The 22,811-nt window shown below is 34.4% G+C and overlaps 1 long non-coding RNA gene across 1 annotated transcript; it reads right to left on the minus strand.

The window, feature by feature from the left end:
- Nucleotides 1-11,503: 11,503 nt before the first annotated feature.
- On the minus strand, nucleotides 11,504-20,528 carry LOC309643556. The gene is made up of 2 exons (XR_014253823.1): nucleotides 12,841-20,528; nucleotides 11,504-12,802 (listed from the first exon to the last, which is right to left on the minus strand). It is a non-coding gene; the product is annotated as an uncharacterized lncRNA (long non-coding RNA).
- Nucleotides 20,529-22,811: the final 2,283 nt, after the last annotated feature.

Below are 22,811 nucleotides of genomic sequence, written 5' to 3' on the forward strand. Positions count from 1 at the left end.
AACATTCCAAGGGCTTGACATGAACTATTTTGATTTCATAGGCCTAATTTAATATACTTAATTCCTTCCGTGTCTTTTATTTAGTTTCTTTTCTATTTTCATTGGTGTAGTGACCCAGGGTTTGGGAGTGAGGTGTTTGATTCCAGAAGACTGCCCTTTCCCTACTCCTTTTCTATACAATCCCTACCCTCTGTGAGAAGTTTCTGATTCCAGGAGACTGACTGGGCATTAACAGATTCTGCACACAACTATGACGCTTTCTTTAGAATTCTTTTCTAAAGCAGGGAGAGCAGTTGCCCTTCTCACCCCTGTTGTTTCGTCTTGCCTCACAGAAGAAGTTAAGTACCAGAGTTTTCTTATGACTTCAGACTTGAGACTGGCTGCTCATAAGAGCTGTGTTTTGAGTTTGAGGTTAGGGGTGGTTGGAGACACTGTTTACTCGTTTATTGTCACCTGTTTAACCAGAGGGACTTGCAACTAGATTTTGGGCACTAGCTCAGATAATAGTAAATAATACCTTGAGGGCTTCCCTGGTGGTGCAGTGGTTGAGAGTCTGCCTGCCAATGCAGGGGACACGGGTTCGAACCCTGGTCTGGGAAGATCCCACATGCCGCGGAGCGACTGGGCCCGTGAGCCACAATTGCTGAGCCTGCGCGTCTGGAGCCTGTGCTCCACAACAAGAGAGGCCGCGATAGTGAGAGGCCCGCGCACCGCGATGAAGAGTGGCCCCCACTTGCCGCAACTAGAGAAAGCCCTCGCACAGAAACGAAGACCCAACACAGCCATAAATAAATTAATTAATTAATTAATTTAAAAAAAATACCTTGATATTTGTAGTTGTCAGTGTTTTTTCTTTTTGGATAATGTCCTATTCAATTTGAGATGACATAAATGCAGAGGTAAAGTAGATAAAGAAATTACAAAAATTTTAAAATATGCATCATACACGTGAAGGAGAAAAAGAGAATCTCAGGAGCTGTATGAAGAGTGGAGAGATCACCACTGCAAATTATTAAAAGTTATAAAAATACTATGATATTGCAGATGACTTTTTCTCCAGTAAGAGAGGCAATAAATATATGTGGATTGTCTACAAAGTATGTGGAAATAGAGTGATACGGTTCATTTTTCGATGAAATGTTTCTCGTAATTGATTTTATATTCACATATTGTGAACCAGTTGGAACAGATTACCTGGCATCCAAGCAGAATTGAAGCCACTTTTTTTTTTCATTTTTATTCTTTTCTGCTTTCACTTCTTAAGCATACCTCGTCTCCTCCTTCCCCACCTCACTGCCTTCCAATAGATCTTTGTTACACAAAGTGTGTCTTATAAACCAGTGGTACTAGCATCACCTGGGAACTTTTAAAAAAATGTTGAATCCAGTCCCCACTGCAGAGCTACTGAATCAGAGCCTACATTTTAAAATCATCCCAGATGAGAAGTATTGGAATAGATAACAGTACAATGATGCTACTTACCATTTTGCTATTGCCATTTGCATGGAAATAGGAACAGTGGATCTTGTTGCAAATGAAAGCCAATTAAGAAAAGGTAGAGAGACAAAAGTAGGGGACTTGGTTTTGTTTTGTTTTGTTTTCTCCCTTACTAATTTTCCCATGTTTTTAGTTCTCTCTGATGAATCTTGGGCTAAAGATGATGATGATGATGATTTTCAACCAGTAATTGGCTCTTCTCCTTGGGGGATATTTTCTTTGGAAGCAAGAGGTCACTAATAGACTGACTAGATTCTAGGAGTCTGATTGAACCACGTTTATCAGTGAGCTATGAAGTAAATAAGATGGTTTTGCCCTTAAAATACTGCCTGATGGATCATGTAGGAAATGGAATAACATTTCACATAAATTGAACTACAATGAAACAGTAATTGCATGGAAAAACACCTTAAATATCGCAGTAGGAATGTGGCTTTCATTTGTCAATGGAGAGGCTGTGAATAATTCTGTGTAGAGAGGTTTCCTAATATATTTCAGTGGTTGGAAGTAAAATGATTTTGAATTAGGCATCTCTAGAAACAGGCAGATTAGTTCAGAAGTTATTATAATATGCCAAGCTAGAAGTGATAAAATCAAGTTAGGAAAGTAAAGGAGGAAGTAAAAGTAGACTATAGAATTCTTAAATGCCATTTGTTATAGGAAGTGGAAAAAGGGGCTCTGACTTTATTTTGGAGCATTTTAACGATCATAGAGCAATGATGGTGTTTTTAAGAAAACTGGAGGAGGCCTGTGAAGTTTTATGAGGCAAAGAATTTGTTCAGTCCTTGTTACGTTATGTATGTGTCAATGGTTAAGGAGGTATAAATGCCCCATAGGACTGGAGTTAAGATACAGTAATAAATATTAGGGAATTAGCTATATTGAATTATTACTTGAAGGAGATTAGCCAAATACTTAAGTATAGAGAGACAAAAGAAGAGGAGGGAAGGGGAAAGAAGGGGAATGGGTAGAAGGGAAGGGAAAGAAAAGGAGGGAAGAGAAGGAAAAAGAAAGGGAGTGGAAAAAAAGGGAAGAGGAGGATATGAGAAGACCTCAGCGGAAGTGATGATACAAAAGACATGAAAAGAATCTGGAGGACATAAAAATTCAGGTATGAAAAAGGGAAAGTCAAGAAATAAAGAGAGTAGGGTCTCTTAGATCCTTCTGACAATTTGAATAGTATGAAAGTAAAGTGTCACAGTAAACATGAGAAGAGAAAAAATTGTAAAAATGAAGCAATAAAAATATGAAGGTATCAAATTTTGCCAGCAGATTAGGGAAGATAAGGACAGAGAAAGACACCAGGATTGGGGGAATTTAGCCATTTTGAACAGTGCTGATTTGAGGGAGAATCATAGGGGAAGAAGACAGACTGTTGGGCATGATGAGAGAATCAATTGTGATTATTTAGATGAGGCAAGGAAGAATGAACTTAGGCTGGAAAAATAGGACAAGAAAAGGAAGGAGAACATTTAATATATGACATTTGAAGAGCAGTGTGGTAGACAAGTACTGTGGAAGGACAAGGACCTATAAGACAAAACCCGTCTTCAAAAATTTCACACTCTAATAGGATGGTAACACAGGTCTCTATGTTGCAAAACAAGTATATGATAAATACCAAGAAGTTTCAGCTACTTGCATGCCTTCTTCCTCTTCTCATACTCACTACATAACATAGACTCCATATTTATTGTTTGCATTATTGCAGTAGATTTATACCTATCTTCATTCTCATGTTTTTAGTCCATTCTCTACCAGTGATTCACAGTTGTGGAGCATTTTGTATAGCCTTGTGGATCTTTTTGTTATCAAATTTGTGAGTGGGGCCAGGGGTGCTAGATGTCTGCAGTCTTATACAGCTAATTGTCCTGTGTGCCTCATTTTTTTCAAATGTCCAGACAGGCTAAACCCATTACAAATATATACTGGTATGGTTATAGAACATAATAATCTGGAAAAGCCATTATTAGAAGTTATGTGAAAAGCTCAGTAGTTTAGAGAATGTTATTTTGGAAAGGGAAACTCGTAGAATGAGAGACATTGTGTTAAAATTAATTGAACTATGTATCCATCCTGTCTCTTTGCTGTGTCATAGCATCTCTAACCTTTAATTGAAAAAAATTCAGTGCAGAAGTGGAATTAGTATAAACTCAATAAAGCCAGTTGCAAATATATAACAGTGCCAGTTTTGAAACTCCTTTTGACAGATTTTTAAAAAGTGTTATAAATCAGTGGAGATACATAAAAATAAGGAATTCCATGAATTTCATATATAAAGGTTGTTTTAAATATAGTACATATTATTGAACTCCTATTTATGTTTTTGGAGCTTGTAGTGAAATAATAAGCAATATAATTTGTAAAAATTTAATATGGAAGATTTTGATTTGGTATAGCCTCATTTGTTTTCTTTCCCTTATATTATCCTCAATTCTCAATTCTCTCACATACCTCTTCTATGGATTCTTGTATTACTGTTTCTCTTCTGGTGCATCCTTCATTCTTTATTGCTTAGAGAAAAATATAGCCACCAAGGTCTTTTTAAGTATTAAAGACTTAATGTATGCCTTGACATGAGGTAGGCTTTTAGGACAGGCTGTGTGCTTTGTGATGCATCATCACACCCCAACCCACACCATTGGAAAGGGACTTATTTTGAAACATGTTTATTTATAAATGAATACTATCTCATTTGGTAGTATATCATACTTGTTTTCTTCGTTGTGCGATTATATTTTTGTTGTTATTGGCATGATATTTCTACTTTAATTATGGTACTCTGTGTCTATCTCTGCATATTTTATTACTAGTTTGGTTTTTACTTTATTGTCTAATATATTCCTGATCTTTCATTTTCATATTTGTTGAGCACATACTATATACCAAGAATATATGAGATACAAAGTATATAATACTGAAACAAGGTAAATCTCTCCCCTCATGGGGCTTGCTTTCTAGCAGGAAAGAGAGAGAATAAGTAAATAAGTGGGTTAAAATATTTTTAAGTTGTGATCATTGCTATGGAGAAGAATAAGATAAGAGGAATTGGCAGTGGCCCAGTAAGAGGAATGTGCAAATTTAATATAAGGTGGCTAAGGAGAGTCTTGCTAATATAATGACATTTGAGCTTAATTAGGAAGAAATGAGGGAGAAATTATTTGACTATAAGGCTCAGGGAATAACAAGTCCAAAGGCCCTGAAGCAGGAATTTTCTTGGCATCTTAAAAAAAAAAAAAAAAAAAAAAAAAAACTGCAGGAGGCGAGAATGACTGGAGCAAAGTAAGTAGGTGGGAAAGAAAGTTGGAGAATTGCAGGAGTCAGAGACTGAAAGATTTGAAACCATTGTAAGTACTTTAATGATCTGTGTGAGATGGGAAGCCAGAGAAAGATTTGGGGCAGAGTGCCATAATCTGACCTACATTTTTAAAGAATCACTATGACTTATGTTTTGAGAATAGTCTTGGGGCTAGGGCACAAGTAAGGAGACCAGCTATGTGGCTATACCAACATATATTGTAAGAAGAGTAGTAATACAAATTTAGGAATGTTCTTTATATAAGGTATAGTTCTATAAGTGATTCCTAACTGAAAAATCTAATGATGACTTCTGTGATTTGAATTTAAGCAGCACTTAGCTAGAAAGTACTACTTCGCTTTATTTGCTTATAGCAACTATTCTTTCAACAAATACTTATTGGAGACTTAAAATGTGCCAGGTATTGTGCTGGACATTAGAGATAAAATTGCAAATAAAAACGCACACTCTCTACTTCCTTGGAGGTTATCATCTAACAGATAAGTTGCTTTAGCGCTTGTGTTCATTGTTTTTTTATATTTCTTCTTTTCCTCCTCAGCTAGATTTCATATCCCTTTGAAAATGGATTAGGTATCCAGTTATGTACATGTGAATTCATTCATTTACTCATTCATTCATGGAGCAATCGATAGCCTGTGTGTCATGTACTGAGCTAATGGCACCTCTCAGATAAGTTAGATATTGCTGGCACTGAGTGAATGTTCAACAAAGTCTTGCAGAGTTGAATTGAATTGAGTATTGGGAGTAATAAAAAGCAAGGAAGGTGGCTAAAGTGTTAAGAGATAGTGTCTTAAGATGTAGTTGCTATGCAGTCAAATTATGCTCCCTGTGCTGGAGTTGCTGAACCTAATGGCTCTTGCTGATCATTCACAAGCTTCCGTATTCTTAGTGTACTTTAGTGACCTCCACTGTCAAGGCAGGACAGTAATACTTGCTGGCCTTTCAGATGGAAGAAAAAGCGAAAGGAACATGCAAATGATTGCATACAAATAATTAAGCTGAGATTGGTCCAATATAAATGCTAACTAGAAAAGGAGACAATTCACTTCACACTATAATTTCAATGCAGAAGGAAACATCAGACCATGGATTACCCCTGTCATAAATGAAAAATACATGAAAAGACATTCAGCATTCACAACTATAGTAAATGTTTGTTCAAAGCTCTTGTGACAGCAGGTCTTCTTTAAGAACCAAATGTTTATTTGAAAATATGGTCATGAAGCAAATAGGAAATGTGTAGTAGTGTGTTATACTTTCCTAGGAATAGTATAGAGAGGTGGCCTTATTTACCACTTGAAACAGCCTCTTTTCCCCTGATCATTCAAATGGAAGGGAAAATATCACTGTTAAAGAATGAAAGTCTTTAAATATTTGTTTGTCATATCCAACTGGAAAGGTCTTATGAATTATAAAAATCTACTCAATTAAATTATGAACCTCATATAAAAATTTTTTAGCTGCAATTTTTACTCTTTACCCCAAATTTGCATCATTAATACAAATAAGGTAGTGATTGTTTCTTTTAATTTATGAAAAAAGTTCCAATTTCTTTACATGTTCTTTTTCTATATATTGCTATGGATATTAACTTTGGTTAGACTTCTTGTTCCTACACTATTTTTAAGTAAAGTGGACCTGACAACAGAGGTCCTGAGAGAATAAGACAGTGTACTTAAGGAAAAATATTACATTGTATTACTTTTCAACAATGCTTATTTTGTTTAATACCATATAGATTTGGAGGAAAACTCTACAATTATCTTTGTATTTTCCTAACTTTGAACGTCATAGATTTGCTTTCACCTCTTTTTAAAGTTTACATAGATGCAGTTATACAAAATATACTCTTATGTATGGCTTAACTCACAGCATGGTATTTGTGAGATTCATAATGCTGCATGCAGTAGTAGTTCAGTCATTTTTATTGCTATAATCTATTAAAATTAAAACAATTTACCCATTATATTACTGATGAACAAGTGATTTTTTTCATTGGGGTATTAGAAATAGCATTGTTATGAACATTTTATTAAATTTTATTAAAAGACATATATGCATTTCTGTTGGGTAAAAACCTATAAATGGAAATGATGGGCCATATGTTATACGTGTTTTCTGCTTTAGTGGATACTACCAAACATTTTTCAGAGTGTTTCCAACAGAATTTAAGAATTCTAATTAAGGTACATTGTCACCAACAGTTGCATTTTATTTTATTTTTTCCCCAGCCATCCTGATGGGGGTGGTTTTTGCTTTTAGTTTACATTTATATAGAGAATTTTAGTTTAAATTAAGGTTAGATCGTGTTGATCAATTTGAGTAGTCTTGACATCTTAACAATACTGTTATCTTCTGATCCATGTGTAGGTATAGCTCAGTATTTAGGTCTTCTTTAATTTCTCATTGCAATATTTTGTACTTTTCCACATATGTCTATCTTTTTACAGCTTTATCCCTACATAGTTAATATCTAAGAATGCTACTGCATGTAGTAGTTTTTAAATTTAATTTTTGAAATGTTTCTTGTTGTTACATAGAAACAGAGTTGATTTGTGTATATTAGTGTTATACCCTAATACCTAACTAAGCCCACTTATTAGTTCTAGTAGCTTTTTTGTATATTTTATAGGATTTTCTATAGGAACAGTTGACAATTGTAAATAGAGATAGTTTTGTTTTCAATCTTGAGGCTCTTTATCTAGTTGTCTTGCCTTATCACACTAGCTAGAACTACAATGTTGAATGGAAGTGGTGAGATGTCCTAACTATCTCCCTGACTTTAGGGAAGAAGCATTTAATCATTCACTATTAAGTATGATGTAAACTATAGGTTTTTCTTAGATGCCTTTTTTATTTTAGGAAGCATCCTTCTATTTCAAATTTGCTGAGAGTTTTAACAAAAATGGATATTAAATTTGTTGTCACGTTTTGTGCATCTCTTGATAGTATCACATGATTTTTTTCTTTTTTCGTTCAATTAATATTGAAAGTTATATTGATTTTTGAATGTTATCCCAACCTTTATTCTTGAGACAAATTCTACTTCTTCTTGAAGTATTATCCTGTTACAGATGATGGGATTTAATATTCCTAAAGGATATTTTCTGTCCTTTATTATCTTTTCTTGTTGTAATTTCTTTGCCTGAGTTGAAATCAGAGTAATGTTGGCCTATAATCCTGTCTTCTCTTGTTTATAATCTGCTTTTTATCCCTTTATAGTGAGTTTTAAATTTCATATATTTATCAGTTATTGAATGTCCATTTGATTTTTCCAGATTAATTTGTTCATTTATTATCATTCTATTTTGTCCGACATTTTGTGTTTTTCTGGATATATTATTTTACACCGCTTGTCAACTAATTCCGATCTCTAAATTGCCTATAGATCAGTTTCTCTTTTCTTTTTTAATTATCATTTTTGTGAATGTATTTTTATTTCTTGGGTAGACCTCTCAGATTTTTATTGAATAGTGGATGCTGTGCATATAAATTTTAGGGACTCCTGATGATGTTATAGTCCTCCTGAAGTTCTTCATTTCCTGTACTTGTCAGATAGAACAGTGTCTGATCCTGCTACTTTAATCAAGGATGTTGCTAGTTTGAAGTTGATTGCCATCTTGATAGGACTATCTCTGTTTCATTCTCCCCCCCCAGGGTTTTCAACTAGTATCTTTTATGATATTTTCTTGGCAGATTCCAATTAAAATATTTTAATCAGGACATTGTTTAAAACAGTCTCTGTGCATTAGAGTCTTCTCACATGTTTTTCATCTCCTTTTTTGCACCAACTCAGAATTTGGCTATTGTCCTATAAGAACTTCCAGCTAAATTCTTTTTTTTTTTAACATCTTTATTAGAGTATAATTGCTTTACAATGGTGTGTCAGTTTCTGCTTTATAACAAAGTGAATCAGTGTCTTACTATAGTTTATATGCATTGCTTATGCATATCTCAGGGGAGCATTTTTTTTTAAATTTTTTTAAATTTATTTATTTAATTTTGGCTGTGTTGGGTCTTTGTTTCTGTGTGAGGGCTTTCTCTAGTTGCGGCAAGCGGGGGCCACTCTTCATCGCGGTTCGCGGGCCTCTCACTATCGCGGCCTCTCTTGTTGCGGAGCACAGGCTCCAGACGCACAGGCTCAGTAATTGTGGCTCACGGGCCTAGTTGCTCTGCAGTATGTGGGATCTTCCCAGACCAGGGCTCGAACCCGTGTCCCCTGCATTGGCAGGCAGATTCTCAACCACTGCGCCACCAGGGAAGCCCTCAGGGGGGCATTTTTAATTAGAAGTGTAAGTGAACAAACACCAGCCTCAGGACACTAAATAAACTTGTTGATTAATAAATATATATGTATATTCCAAAATGTCCAAAGCGCTTTCATTGGTAACTACTGAGTGACAACATAATTGTAACCAATGGATATGTCTTTCAATGACAAATGAGGATTATGAAGATTGACGTGCTTTATGTACAAGTTCTGTTCAGGCACATCATATTACTGTTTGCAGCAATTGCCTATTGCCAATTGCCCATTTTTGATTCCTTTTATAATACTGTCATATATACTTTAGTCTCATTTTAATGAAAAAAATACTTTGAAGTGTGGATACGTTTTTATCATTACAATTCTTCGATGCTTGGACTATATTGACAGTTGTGTCACTCAAAATATTAATATAAAAAGTTATACAATAAATCAAAGTAATAATTGGATATTAAAGGCTTTTGATATAGCTTTGGATTACCAGTGCTGCTTTGGATAGTTTTTTTCATCTGTAATATAAGATTTTCTCTTATTTCCTTTCAAGAAATAAAATAAGTTTTCCATAGTATAACTTAAACCTATCTGCTGATCTTTTACTTAGCTGATAAAATCTCCAGTATGTTACATTTATTATTGTTATTTAATAAATATTGTGTTAAGTAATGTTACTAAGCAATGACATTAATGTCAAAGTCTCCTCAATTTTTTATGTGTAAAATTGTACTTATGTGTATTCTATTTCTTATTATACCTTATTATATTTGTAAAAATAAGCATCTGTTTATGAACATTAGGGATGGATAAATCATTTATGACCTGGAAGAAAGTTTCGATTTATTCAACAAGTATGGTGTCAAAATTATTGCAAGTGAGCATCAATAATTATATCAGTTTTAATTCTAGTAAATTAAAGACATTCTATACATTAATTTATGACACTAAGTACTGTCCTATCAAACTCATAAATAGTAAAGTCACTCTATCATATAACAATGATAATGATATATTATATAATCATAATTCATATTTTGTCACTAACTTATGTATCAAAAATTTTTTACACCAAATAGATAAAGCAGTCAGGTTAAAAGAATAAAGCTTGGAACATTTTTTTCATTTGTGGAGGAAGGCAAGACTTTATTCTAAATCACCTATCTAGGACAAGACAGAGCCTTGACTGACTCTAATTCATTGCTTTTCCCATTACACATTAACTGGAAAATAAATCCTTCATACCCTTTTATTAAGGACGTTATAACATGAGCAGAAGCTGTGAAACCAGAAGTAGAAAAGAAAGGAATTCCCAGAAAGATTCCTCTTTGGATAAGCTTTTCAAATGTCAGAGCCAAATGATCTTCACAGAGGTAATTGCTAGTATCACATAGTTTACTGCTGTGCCCTGTAAAGTTATCCTTTAACTTTCCCCTTCCAATACCAAACTCTATAGAAGGAAGTCAACGCTACGCACAGCCCACACCTCAGGAATGGGGAGTTATGCTCCCCCTTCTAGAGAGCAAAGTATATACATAAATCATTTGGAATTCTGTGTGGGAAACTTGTCCATTCTCCAACATTTATTTTATTCAGTCATTTATTTATGTCAGTGTAAACTCATAGATAAATCCAATACTACTCTATTTTGTTGCTCAAATTATTCCAGCTTCTGCCATTGGGAGCTCTCTCATTGACCTCTGTGCTCCTTTGGCATATACCATCAGTGTGAGTTTTATTCTTTTTGAGTAGTTTCTTACTTTCTTGACACTACAAGATGCTTAGTGTTCATCTTGTATATTTCCTGCCCTAGCACTAGAACCAGACATTTTTCCAAGGAGCCTTAGATCTTTGTATTGTAGAATGATATTAGAAATCAAACAATGGGTGCTATATATGTCCATATCTCCTGGAGTATTGTTTCTTTAGGCCCTCTCAGTTAACAAAGCAAAGAAATATATGTATGTATAATAACCCTTATAAATACACATGGATAAATACACACATACATATAGATTCTATATGTAACCATTTGTATCCATATTAGGGTAAATATGAACTTATACTGATGTCTCCAAAGTTACTTTTGGTTATCCATTACCAAAAGATCATTCTAGCCTTCTGCCTTGCTTTCTGTCACCTCCATCTCTAACAGTGAGAAACCTGGCTTCCAGCATCCACTATTTATTTAAGTAATAGTTCAATTCAGTATATATCTATAGTGGTATCAGAATTGTAAACCCAAGTGGGAAGCAATTTTATTAACTAGAGTACAGTGCTTATATTCAGTTTATTTTGTCTTTACTCTTAAGGATTTTTCACTCATTTCCAAAGTTAGTTAGGTTAACAATTTTTCTACCTACCTCCATAGATTCTCTTTTTCAGGGTCTGCATTTTTCCTGGGATCATTCAACTTCATAATTATATACTTTAAAATTTTCATATGTTAAATTTCAACTAATAACTTTTTGAAAGAAACATTCTCTTGAAAAGCAAATTAATTGCTTAGGTAAATATAATATGTATAGAAATAACATTTTATACTCTTACTTTGGTTAACCCTGAGACCACATCTATAATAGCTGTATTTTCAAAATGCTTAAGGCAATATTTACACATAGTGGCTTAACTGAAATAAATAAGGTTTCCATCAACTACAAACCAGTTTCATGCAAAGAAGAAAAGAAAAATTCTTTCCCTCCTCAACTTTCTCTATTAATTTGAGAAAAGAAAAATGGAAGGAGGCTATATGAATCTAAAAGTATCCTTTCCTCTCATTTAAAAATGTTTCCTTTTTGTGTGTGTTTTAAAAATAATTGTCAGAGAACCAGTAAAATTCTAACCTTGTTTATTTTGGATGTGGTGAAAAGAAACATATTTAGAAATAAGCCACAAGGCAGTAAAATTGATTTCTGGTTTATCTGGTATAGCTTTGAGTCCCTCATCGAGTCAGGGAGTAATTGATTGCTGGAAACCTGTAGCAGTGGTTAAAAATTGATAAATGTTAAAGTGGGCACAATGGTTTATAGCTTCTTAAGAGTTGTGGAACCTCTCTATTTCTCTCATCACCAGCTCTAGATCATGAGGTAAAATTTAAAAGGCTTTTGTCTTTTTCTTTGTAAATTACATTCAGCTATTCAGGAACCCTGTGGCTGAAGGAGACCAGGGGTATCTTTCAGTTAGATGGGCAAATGTGTGATTTATAAATGCAGGCTGTATACTGGTAGTATTTTATTGCTTTTTCATTAGCTACACTAGTTAGAGAAAAACCATTTGACAATCTTTTAGAAATGGCCAACTAACAGTCATTTAAAGTTTAATCTTTAGAAATGGACAGAATATTAAAAATAAATGTATTGAAATGTCTACAGTGTTTCTCTGATTCACAGATTTATAATCATACGTTTAGGCCTAGAAGAGAAAGAGATAACGAAATCTAGCCCACTCTTTTATTGATTTACTATTATTCCTTTGTTATAGAGAGGGCAAAATTTTTTCTCAAAGTCAAAAGATAAAATTCTCAGGACTTCCCCAGTAGTCCAGCGGTAAAGAATCCACCTTTCAGTGCAGGGGATGCGGGTTCCATCCCTGGTCAGTGAACAAAGGTCCCACATGCCGCGGGGCAACTAAGCCCGCACGCCACAGCTACTGAGCCCGTGCACCTCAACTGGAGAGTCCACGTGCCGCAAACTACAGAGCCCATGCACTGTGTAGCCTGCGCTCCACAACTTCAGAGCCCACGCACTCTGGAGCCCGCAGGCCACACCTTCAGAGCCCACGTGCTCTGGAGCCTGAGCACCACAACTAGAGAGAGAAAGCCTGCACACCACAACTAGAGAGAAGCCTGCGCACCTCAACTAAAGAGAAGCCCATGTGCCGTAACGAAGAGCCAGCCCTTCAATGAAAGATCCTGCATGCCACAACGAAGATCCCATGTTCCGCAACTAAGACCCGACACAGCCAAAAAAAAAAAAAAAATTCTCTAATATCTTTCTCCAGTTAAATATGTAACCTCTAGAAAGATTAGTTTTAAGATTACCTAATAGACAAACTATGGCATCCAAATAATTGTTCCTATTCTTTATTTGATAAAGGTGAAATTTCTTACAGTTTAAAAAATATTTCAAATGAAACTTGCAAACATGTAGGAGAGGTTTATACCAAAATATACTTTAATACTTATTTCATAGAGTAACAGAACTCTAATAAAAATACCTTCTATATTAAATTATTAAATTAAACTAAATTTTATATTAAATATCAAACATTTTCTCACAAAAATAAAACTTAAAACTGTGGTTAACAATGATAAATTAAATGATTAAAATTATAGTTCTTACAATTTTTAATGTTTAACCTAAATTTACATTGAAAATAGTTTCTAAGAATTACTTTAAAAAACACTTTATAAAAGCATAAATGTGTTTTCTGGGTCTATATTGAAGAGTTTTGCTACTGTTTCCTTTCTAACAACTTAAAAGTAATCTATGAGATAAACTACCTGGAAACAGAAAAAAAAAATTATATATAAACCTCACTGCTCATTTCCTCAGGCTGATTTTAGTGGAGGGAGAAGTATGTTACATACCAGTGATGAACTGGTTTAGGTTATTACCTTACACTCCTATGTACTAGGTCCCAGGAGTGCCCTGCCACCATTAGTAATGTTTAATATACACCACTTAAAGAATTTAGTTTTTTAATGGGTATATGGAGAAACAGTAGCATGAAATGCTCCCTCAGGTAACAGAGGTAGAAGGCAGGGCATTCTTGATTTTTAAAATGTCCACAAATTAAATCAACTAACTTGTTCTGCAAATTCAGAGGATACAAGGGAAATACTCTTTTAGAACCTAGAGACATAGAAAATAGATAATGATGTGCTCCCATATCCCATAAACCCATTAAGTTATTATATACTTAAAAATAATACAAGTATATTTCTTTCAGTGAGGCATAAAAGCAATAAAAATGGATTTTATTCTCGTAAGCTTAAGGAGTTCACCCAAGAATACTCCGTAAATATCAACGGACACACATAATAACAAATGCACAAGACTGGCAGATGATGTTAATATTCCCAGCGAGACTCCACTGACTAAACCTGGCAATATAAAAAAAATGTACTGTCGTAGTTGGTTCTAAATTCATTTTGCCATCATAGCTGTTTCAAACTCTTAAAATTGTGGATTGGTTAAATGTTAAAGTTTTAAGGTCTTATGATCTGCTCTTCAGTCTTCACTGTATTCTGAGTTTAATTCAACCTGCATTGTCTGAGGGCCTACAGCATAGAAGGCATTGTTCTTTGGTGCTAAGTGGAATTCAAAGATAAGAGACAATATCTGTTTCTAAAACTTGGCTATTTGTTGGGGAGAAGAATCAGCAAAGGTCTCCTTTAAGGCAGTGGTAAAGAAAACAGAAGTATCTATGTGTCACTATATCTATATGTGTTAATTATAATACACTGTGGAGAAAGCATTCTTACTTACTTGAACAGATCTTATGGAAAAATAGCTTTTGGAAAGTTTGGGCCATGTGTAATGTATAATGGCAAAATATGAATGGTAAATGGAATTGATATCAGAATGTCATATTTGACATAATAAGTAAAAGAAGATAAATACTTATATGGGCATGCATAAATGATTGGAAAGGAATTCACCAAAATGTTGGCTTTCTATGGTTGTTGAAATTGCTAGTAATTTGAAAAATTTTTTGTTTTAAACATTTGTACGTTCTCTAAATCATCTACAATGAACATGTTTCTATATATAAATTTACTTTATATACATATACATATATTTGCTTAAGGATTACCTTGTTACAAAGGTGATTTAAATTTGCTGATAAATATTTATAATTTGAAAATAATTACTTCTGGTATTACTATATTTTTTTCCCTTTGTGCTTTTTTTATATAGACAGTGTAACATAACGTTTTTTAAACGTGCCATTTTTTAAGGTAGACTAAGTTTAAATGCTAGAGGAAGAACTTGGGCCTACATAGGATAAAATTATTTAAAACCTAGATGGGAAAAATTATTTAATTTCTGTATATGATAATTTCCTCATGTATATTATGGTGACAGTAATAAGACTGACTTCATAGGGCTGCTGTGAATTTTAAATGAGTTAATATTTGGAAAATATTGAAGAACCTCACAGAGTAACTCTTAATAAATCTTACTATCAGTAGTAAAATTTTATATTATTTTCTTCTATAATATCTCTCAGTTGTAAAATATCTCTATCAACCATATAATTTAAATTATCATCATCTGAAGTTACCATTATCCTGAGAGGCATTCCATAATAACTAATTTATACTCAGTATTAATGACTAAACATACCTTTCTTGTATAGGTCAGGAAAGAACGATAAAGGGCTGAACTGATGGGGATAAGTAGAAAGTGGGGAAACTGGAGAATTAAGACAGGAAGAGTCCAAAGAAAGAGAGGTAGAGGTGGCAAATTTTAAAAAACAACTAAATAATGAAATTATTTTTCTGATGGCTGACAATGATGCTTGTTCCCAAAGTCTAAATGCAAAATACTTCCTTTTCAGAGTTTTTTTCCACAAACACTGTTTATCAGAAACATTTTTATTGCCTTTATCCTAAAAATTGGAGATTCTTTTAGGAAGTACAAACCAAGTACATTCCTGTAGAAGTACATTCCTTAAGAAAGAACATACCAAGGTGGGTAAGGAGGCATCAAATTAAATGTCTTCTATGTGTCTTGGTGAGTCACCTACAATGTTTTATGTATCTTTTTTTATTCAAGTATAGTTGATTTACAATGGTGTGTTATTTCTGCTGAGCAGCAAAGTGATTCAGTTATACATACATATAAGTTCTTTTTCACATTCTTTTCCATTGTGGTTTATCACAGGATATTGAATATAGTTCCCATATGTATCTTTGTAGTATGTAGGATAAGCATATAGTCATTGAGGAATTCTGTGGTATGAAACTTTTAGACATAGAATCAAAAACAAATTTGCTTTCTTTTATGTAGTATTTGAAAATATGTATTTCTTTCTTTTTTTCTTTACTGTCAAGATACATAAGTTATGAGGAGAAATCATAGCAACATTGGTCTTTTCCTCCTACTTCATTTTTTAATCAACATTTGTTATTTATTTAGTTTGGCTCATTATGGCTCTAATCTAGGTGCATTAAAAGATCTGAGCTGCCCGAGATTGCTTCTTACTTTAGCAGTTCAGGTGCCCTGGCTGAAGTCAGCCAGGACTGCTGACTTCAGATCACAGCACCTGTGAGATTATCTATTCCATATGCAATGTCAGAACTGTTTTAATCTAGAGTAATTGACTTGGTGAGGGTGCGGGGTCAGTAGTGTCATTTAACAAATGTAACATAGTATGATTAGCTGCAGAGAAGAACATTCAAGAGCTAGGGGGCCCTTGAATCTCCATAAACTTCACAAGTTTAGGTGCTCAGAGATGGATTTTGGAGTGATTACTGTGATCTTTGACAACCTTAATATATCATTCTCTTGGGCTGCCTTTCAGCAAACTTTCTGTGAACAGAAATCACAGATGATAGATTCATTACAAAAGGCCATGGCATTAAAGCCTTTAAACATTCTCATATAACTCTCTAATAGGGTCACAAAAAACTACTGCTGTTATGGCTCTGTGGGTATCCTCTTTTTATTGTAAGATGTTATGGAAAAACCCGAATGAACTTTTTGGCCAGCCCAGTATAAATCAAGACCAGATACATATGCATGCAGATGTACACACACACACCATATATTGTAGAAAATAGTATAGCCAAATTTGTCTTGCACTTATGCAGGACCTTACAGCATGTATTTTACATTCTTAACCTCACTATTGACCTATATTTTATCTACTCTCTTTGTCCTGTTGTCTCATTTTTCCCACCAACATATTTTAATATCACCTATTTTTCAGCCATTTTTTGGAACAAAGATGGTACAGATTAAAAATTAAATTTAATAAGCTGCTCTGTGGTCATAGGCAAACTGCAATCTCTTTTCTGAAGATTAATCAAGTTAATGAAGGGATATAAAATCAGATACTACAAAGAAGAGTTAGGAATTGGAGCTTTTTAGCCTAGAGGGGCCTGACACAGTGAAATTGCTTGACACTGCTGCTGTTTGTAACATACAGCTAGATTGGTCAACTGGGACAGGACAGAAGAATAATCAGTTTGGGCCATCACTGACTCCTTCTAGAAAGTTCTGCATTGCTGCACCCACCAGGGGATGGAGATTTTGAGGCCAAGTTTTACCAACGTGGCTTATGTATCCCTCTGTTACTTGGTTACCTTGCAAAATGTTAGTCCTTCTCATTATCAGTTTCCTCCATAGATTCACGCATGCTTTATCCTCGTACTTTTCTGGACTCCTGTTTCTTGATTTTATTTCTCCAAGGCATTCATTGTGTCTTTTGGAATACGAATAAGTGAATATTTCTACATCTTCAACCTTATCAATGAACTTTCACTACTTCGTCTTAAGATCATAAAAGTAAATAACTGTGCCGATATTCCACCCTCCCCAACACACACACACAAAGGTCTAGAGATGGAATTGACAGCTCTTGCAATGCCATGCCACTATCATTTCTATTCTAGCCTAGGTACACATTTTGAGTACCATGGATTCTTACCTCCCTTTTGGTCTATGAATATCCAATCATTTTTCCCACTGTACAACTGGAAAGAACTTCTTAAAGCACTAGGTATATCACTCCCTGACTTAAATTCCTTTAACTTATTTATTATCCTGCATATAGAATCCTAACTTTTACCATTACTGACAGGGACTTTCTTGTTCTAATTCCATGTTAGATTTCAACATTAACCACCTGATCTGCTTGAGGTTTATGGAATTGCTAACACTTCCCAAAACATGCCTTGTTCTCTTTCACTTTTGGGCCTTCAAGACCTCAGCTTTGCTCTCTCTCTGGAAGGCTCTCCTTCTTGCCCTGAAGCATTTAGAGGGCTTGTTTTACAAAAACTTTTATTTTCATATAACATTGTATTACTTTAAGGTGTACAACAGAAGAATTTGATATATGTATATATTGCAAAATGATTACCACAATAAATTTAGTTAATATCCATCACCTCATATAGTTACATCCTTTTCCTTGATCTGACCCTACTTCAATAAAATAATCCTTGTTATTGACTATCTCCAGAAGTACACTAGAAAATCCCTAGGGGTGGGGATTTTATATCCAGCATTCAGTGTCATAAGAGATACTCAATTGATATTTAAATGCATTGAATTAAATTTAATAACTGCATACAAATAACTGGCTCTGACATGAAAGGAGGGATAGGTTTGTTTTATTTGATGTAAAGTAGTAGAAGTGAAACCAATGAATAAGAATTAGTGGGGAATATATTTTAACTGAAAATACTAGAAAACTTCCAACATAGTTATCTAAAAATGGACTATGCTATCTAGAGAAACAGTAAGTTTCTCACCACTAGAATTAAAGTATGCCCTAGATTAGCAGTCTCCAAACTTTGCTCCTGTGCGCAGGCCTCTATTAGTTTCTTCTTGTTTAATGAGACATACCGTATACATATACATACATGTGTGTGTGTGTTTGTAAATTTATGTGTGTATATATGTGTGTATACTATCGTGTTAGTATATTATAAACGTCATAGAACATGCCATAAAATACAATACAAAAGAAATACTGTTATGGACTGAAAGTTTGTGTTTCCCTAATTCCGTATATTGAAGCCCTAACTCCCAATGTGGCTGCATTTGGAGATAGGCCTCTAAGAAAGTAATTAAGGGTAAGTCAGATCGTAAGAATAGATTAGTGTCCTTTTAAGAATAGAAACCAGAGAGCCTTTTCTCTCTCTCTCTCTCTCTCTCTCTCTGCCATGTGTTGCTATGTGAGGACATAGCAAGTAGGCAGCTGTCTACAAGCCAGGAAAAGAGCTCTCACCAGGAACTAAATTGGCTGACACCTTGATCTTGGACTTTCCCAGCTTCCAGAATTATGATAAATACATTTCTGTTGTTTAAGCCACTCATTTATGGTATTTTATTATGGCAGCCTAAGCAAACTAATACAGATGACTTAGAAAATAATTATAAAAAGAATCTCTACCATTTTCTTCCTGTGTATTAATGGATTGCTTTGTGTGTCACCCTGGGTTCTTGCTCTCCATTTGGAAATCATTTTGAGACCATAATTAAATCTTAAACATGTGATAATATTTTTATACAATTACAGTTTATAATTTTGGTTTGAAAATCTTATTTTGGGAATAATATTGAATTTAAACACATTAGAAAATGTGTTTAGTGTGCTATACTTTAATTATGCAACCAAGTGATTAATGGAGGTATTCATCATTTTCTATATGTTGATGAGTATGCTTCAGTGGCTTATAATCAAAACATTGTAAGTCAGCACTCATGAGGTATGGCATGATACAAAAGAGCATCATTTTGTTAACCTACTAATCATAGGTTTTCACTCTTACTGGTTAAACTTAGTTCCCATAACTCCATAAGGCATTCAGTAACATCTACTTCCAAATCATGAAACATTGTCCTGATCAAAGGAAGATGAAAACACAAAATTCTTTACTAGAGGAAATGCATATCCCTAGAGTCTCTCAGTCATAAACTCTTCCAACTTACATTTTTGTGTATTTGGAAGGACACCAGACAATTCATGGGGAAGACTTCTGCTCTACCAAATTATCAGAAATATATGAATAAATTTAACTGCCCAAATATTTAGTATATCCATGATTAGATAATCTATTTGAAATATTATTTCAAGAATTAACATCATATTTTGACCAACAATTTTATGAGGTCTTTTCAGTTCTCATAAAATCATTTCTAAAACCGTTCCCATTCTTACACTCAGAAACTGTACTGTGTTCTGTTTTGATCTTTATAATCTATTGTTTTAAATCACATTGTATTTTCTCTAGTCTCTAGCCCAAAGCAAATCAATACTTTCTTCTACTCTTCTTTCTTTCTTCTTGTATATAAATGATTCTAGAGAGTGGAACAGAGGGGAGAGAGAGGACAAGAAAAAAAATGCGGAATTTACAGACATTACAGAGAACTTACACTTTTTCATAATGAAAGGAATAAATTTTTTTTTATGAATTTATTTATTTATTTTTGTCCGCGTTGGGTCTTCGTTGCTGTGCACGGGTTTCTCTAGTTGCGCTGAGCAGGGGCTACTCTTCGTTGCGGTGCGCAGGCTTCTCATTGCCGTGGCTTCTCTTGTTGTGGAGCACAGGCTCTAGGCATGTGGGCTTCAGTAGTTGTGGCACACGAGCTCAGTAGTTGTGGCTCGTGCGCTCTAGAGTGCAGGCTCAGTAGTTGTGGTGCACGGGCTTAGTTGCTCCACAGCATGTGGGATTTTCCTGGACCAGGGCTCAAACCCATGTCCCTTGCATTGGCAGGCAGATTCTTAACCACTATGCCACCAGGGAAGTCCCAGGAATAAATATTTCTAAGGTATAATTGGTGTCATAGATTCATGCCCTAACATAGATTTTATGCTGTGTGCTTGGGACTCCACCCTGACAAATCTGAGTTTGAAAAGATGTAGAGGCCTGTTTGCATACTGGCTTTTCTGGGGAAGGAAAGCCAGATCTGAGGTTTCCAGTCCTAGTTGTCACAGATGTAATCTGTTCACACCGTGCTGTTCACTAGCTTAGATTAGTCATAATTTTTTTTAAAACTCCCTGGGTCTGCATCATTACCTCACCACATTCTGAAACATCTATCAGAGCCTTTGCCAGAGCAAATTTACAAAAGTGTAATAATGCTCTGTCTTAACCATCGCCACCAAATTTTGCTAAAGAAAAACATATTTATTTGTAAGGACCTTGTCATTTTTCTTAAGGGGAAAGTTGAAAACATCATGAATGTCCAAGAGAAAGAGAGTGGTGGAATTCAAGAATATTGTATCTATGCAATGGAAAAGTATTTCACCATAAAAGATTATGATTTTGAAGAATATTGGTGAGAAATATTTGGAAAACTGCTTTTAGTGTAAACTGGAAAAAGGAAAATGAGGATGGGTTAAACAGTATTGTCTCAATTTTATAGAACACATACATATTTTACACACGCAGAATATTTTTAAAATGTGAATGCTTAGCTAATGCTAAAGTATTAATAGCTCTTAAATCTGGATGTTTCACTTATCTGTTATTTTTAACATCAGTTTTTAAGCTTGTGTTTTTTAATGCTACTGCAACGTATAATATGTTTATAATCAGAAAAACATTGTTAAATCACCCATGCAGTCTCTGTCATCTCCCTAATCTAGGTGTAGGTGGTTATTTTTATCTAGAATTCCAACTCTGGTTTATGCATAATGGCTGCCTGGTACACTGACTTCAAAATAAATCTGAGGCTAATCAGGAAAGATAATGTGGTCAATTAACAGTGGCTGCCATTGTTCAAGAAGAGCAAGTGGGAGCATGGAGCCCCATATTTGTCATCCTTTCTGAAAGACATTTGCTTTTCCCTTTACATTTTAAAAAACAGATGAGTTATTTTATTTACATTTTAGAACACATGGTCCATATTTTCAACTTTCCCTAATAATACTACAACTCGTTTGGTTGAAACACCAGTCACACATATAGGGTAACGTCTGATTTTTTGATAAGACATTAATAGGAAGACCATAATATGAAGAACATTATGAAAATAAATGTATAAAATGAAGAGATGTTGGCTTGCACCTAGACTAACTACTAGTACTCTTATCAGGAAGTTGGATCAATTTCTTTCCCTCTGAAAGTGACACATGGGCCTTGCTAAAGAAAGTTTCAATCTTATTGCACTTCAGAATTTTTATTACAGTGGAATACTGTAAAACTATGTTTATATGACTCTGTGGGGAAAAGGTGTATTATATATAAACCCGTTTCTTAAATATTACAACTTAATCTTTTAAGTAGCTTTAACATATATATTATTTTTGGGTGTTAATATTTTTCTAAAAGTATCTTTTTTGTTTGCTTTAAAAAAAACCTTAAATTTAGAGTATTCTTAATCAGTCTTTAGTACACAGACTATTTTATTTCCCATTTTAAAACTTATTTACTCAGACACTTCATGAATTTATTAATAGGTGTTCCAAGATTTCCTTTTTTGTGACTCAACTATTACTCCCTTTCGTCTTAGCATAGTACATGAATCCTCAGGGCTTCCTTACTCAGACCTCAAGGGCTAGTCATAATTATAAATGTTGAGAGAGAGAGAGGGAAAGAGAGAAAATCAGGAGGTCTTTTTTACCAAAAGGACCCTTGATTTCTTATTGTAACTCCTTCTTGTGTTATTCACACATAGCAGGATGTGTTCCAGGTCACTTCTGTGTTGTGCACATGCCTGCATAGTTTTCATTGGTGCATCATACCTGGGTTCCCAAGTTTTAGAATTCTTTTGATATACACTTCATTTCCAGCTACTGTGACCAAGATAAGATCACTAGGCCAGTGTGTTTGAGGTTGGAGGGAGCTTCTCGCCTGGGACACAACTGTGCCAGTACTAGCATTCTTCTAATATTCAAATTCGGTGTTAAGCCAGAGTCACTAGCCCAGACCCCTTCCTTTATAATAATTTTCCATTTGGGATCAGTAGTGACTCTTTCTGCTTTAAAATGCAGCTGGAAGCATCTCAAGCTATCAGTGAGGTATGAGTCACTTTGAAAGGATTGGGGCTTTAATCC

Source organism: Balaenoptera physalus (genome assembly GCF_965194825.1).
Source record: "Balaenoptera physalus genome assembly, chromosome: 15".
NCBI lineage: Eukaryota > Metazoa > Chordata > Mammalia > Artiodactyla > Balaenopteridae > Balaenoptera > Balaenoptera physalus.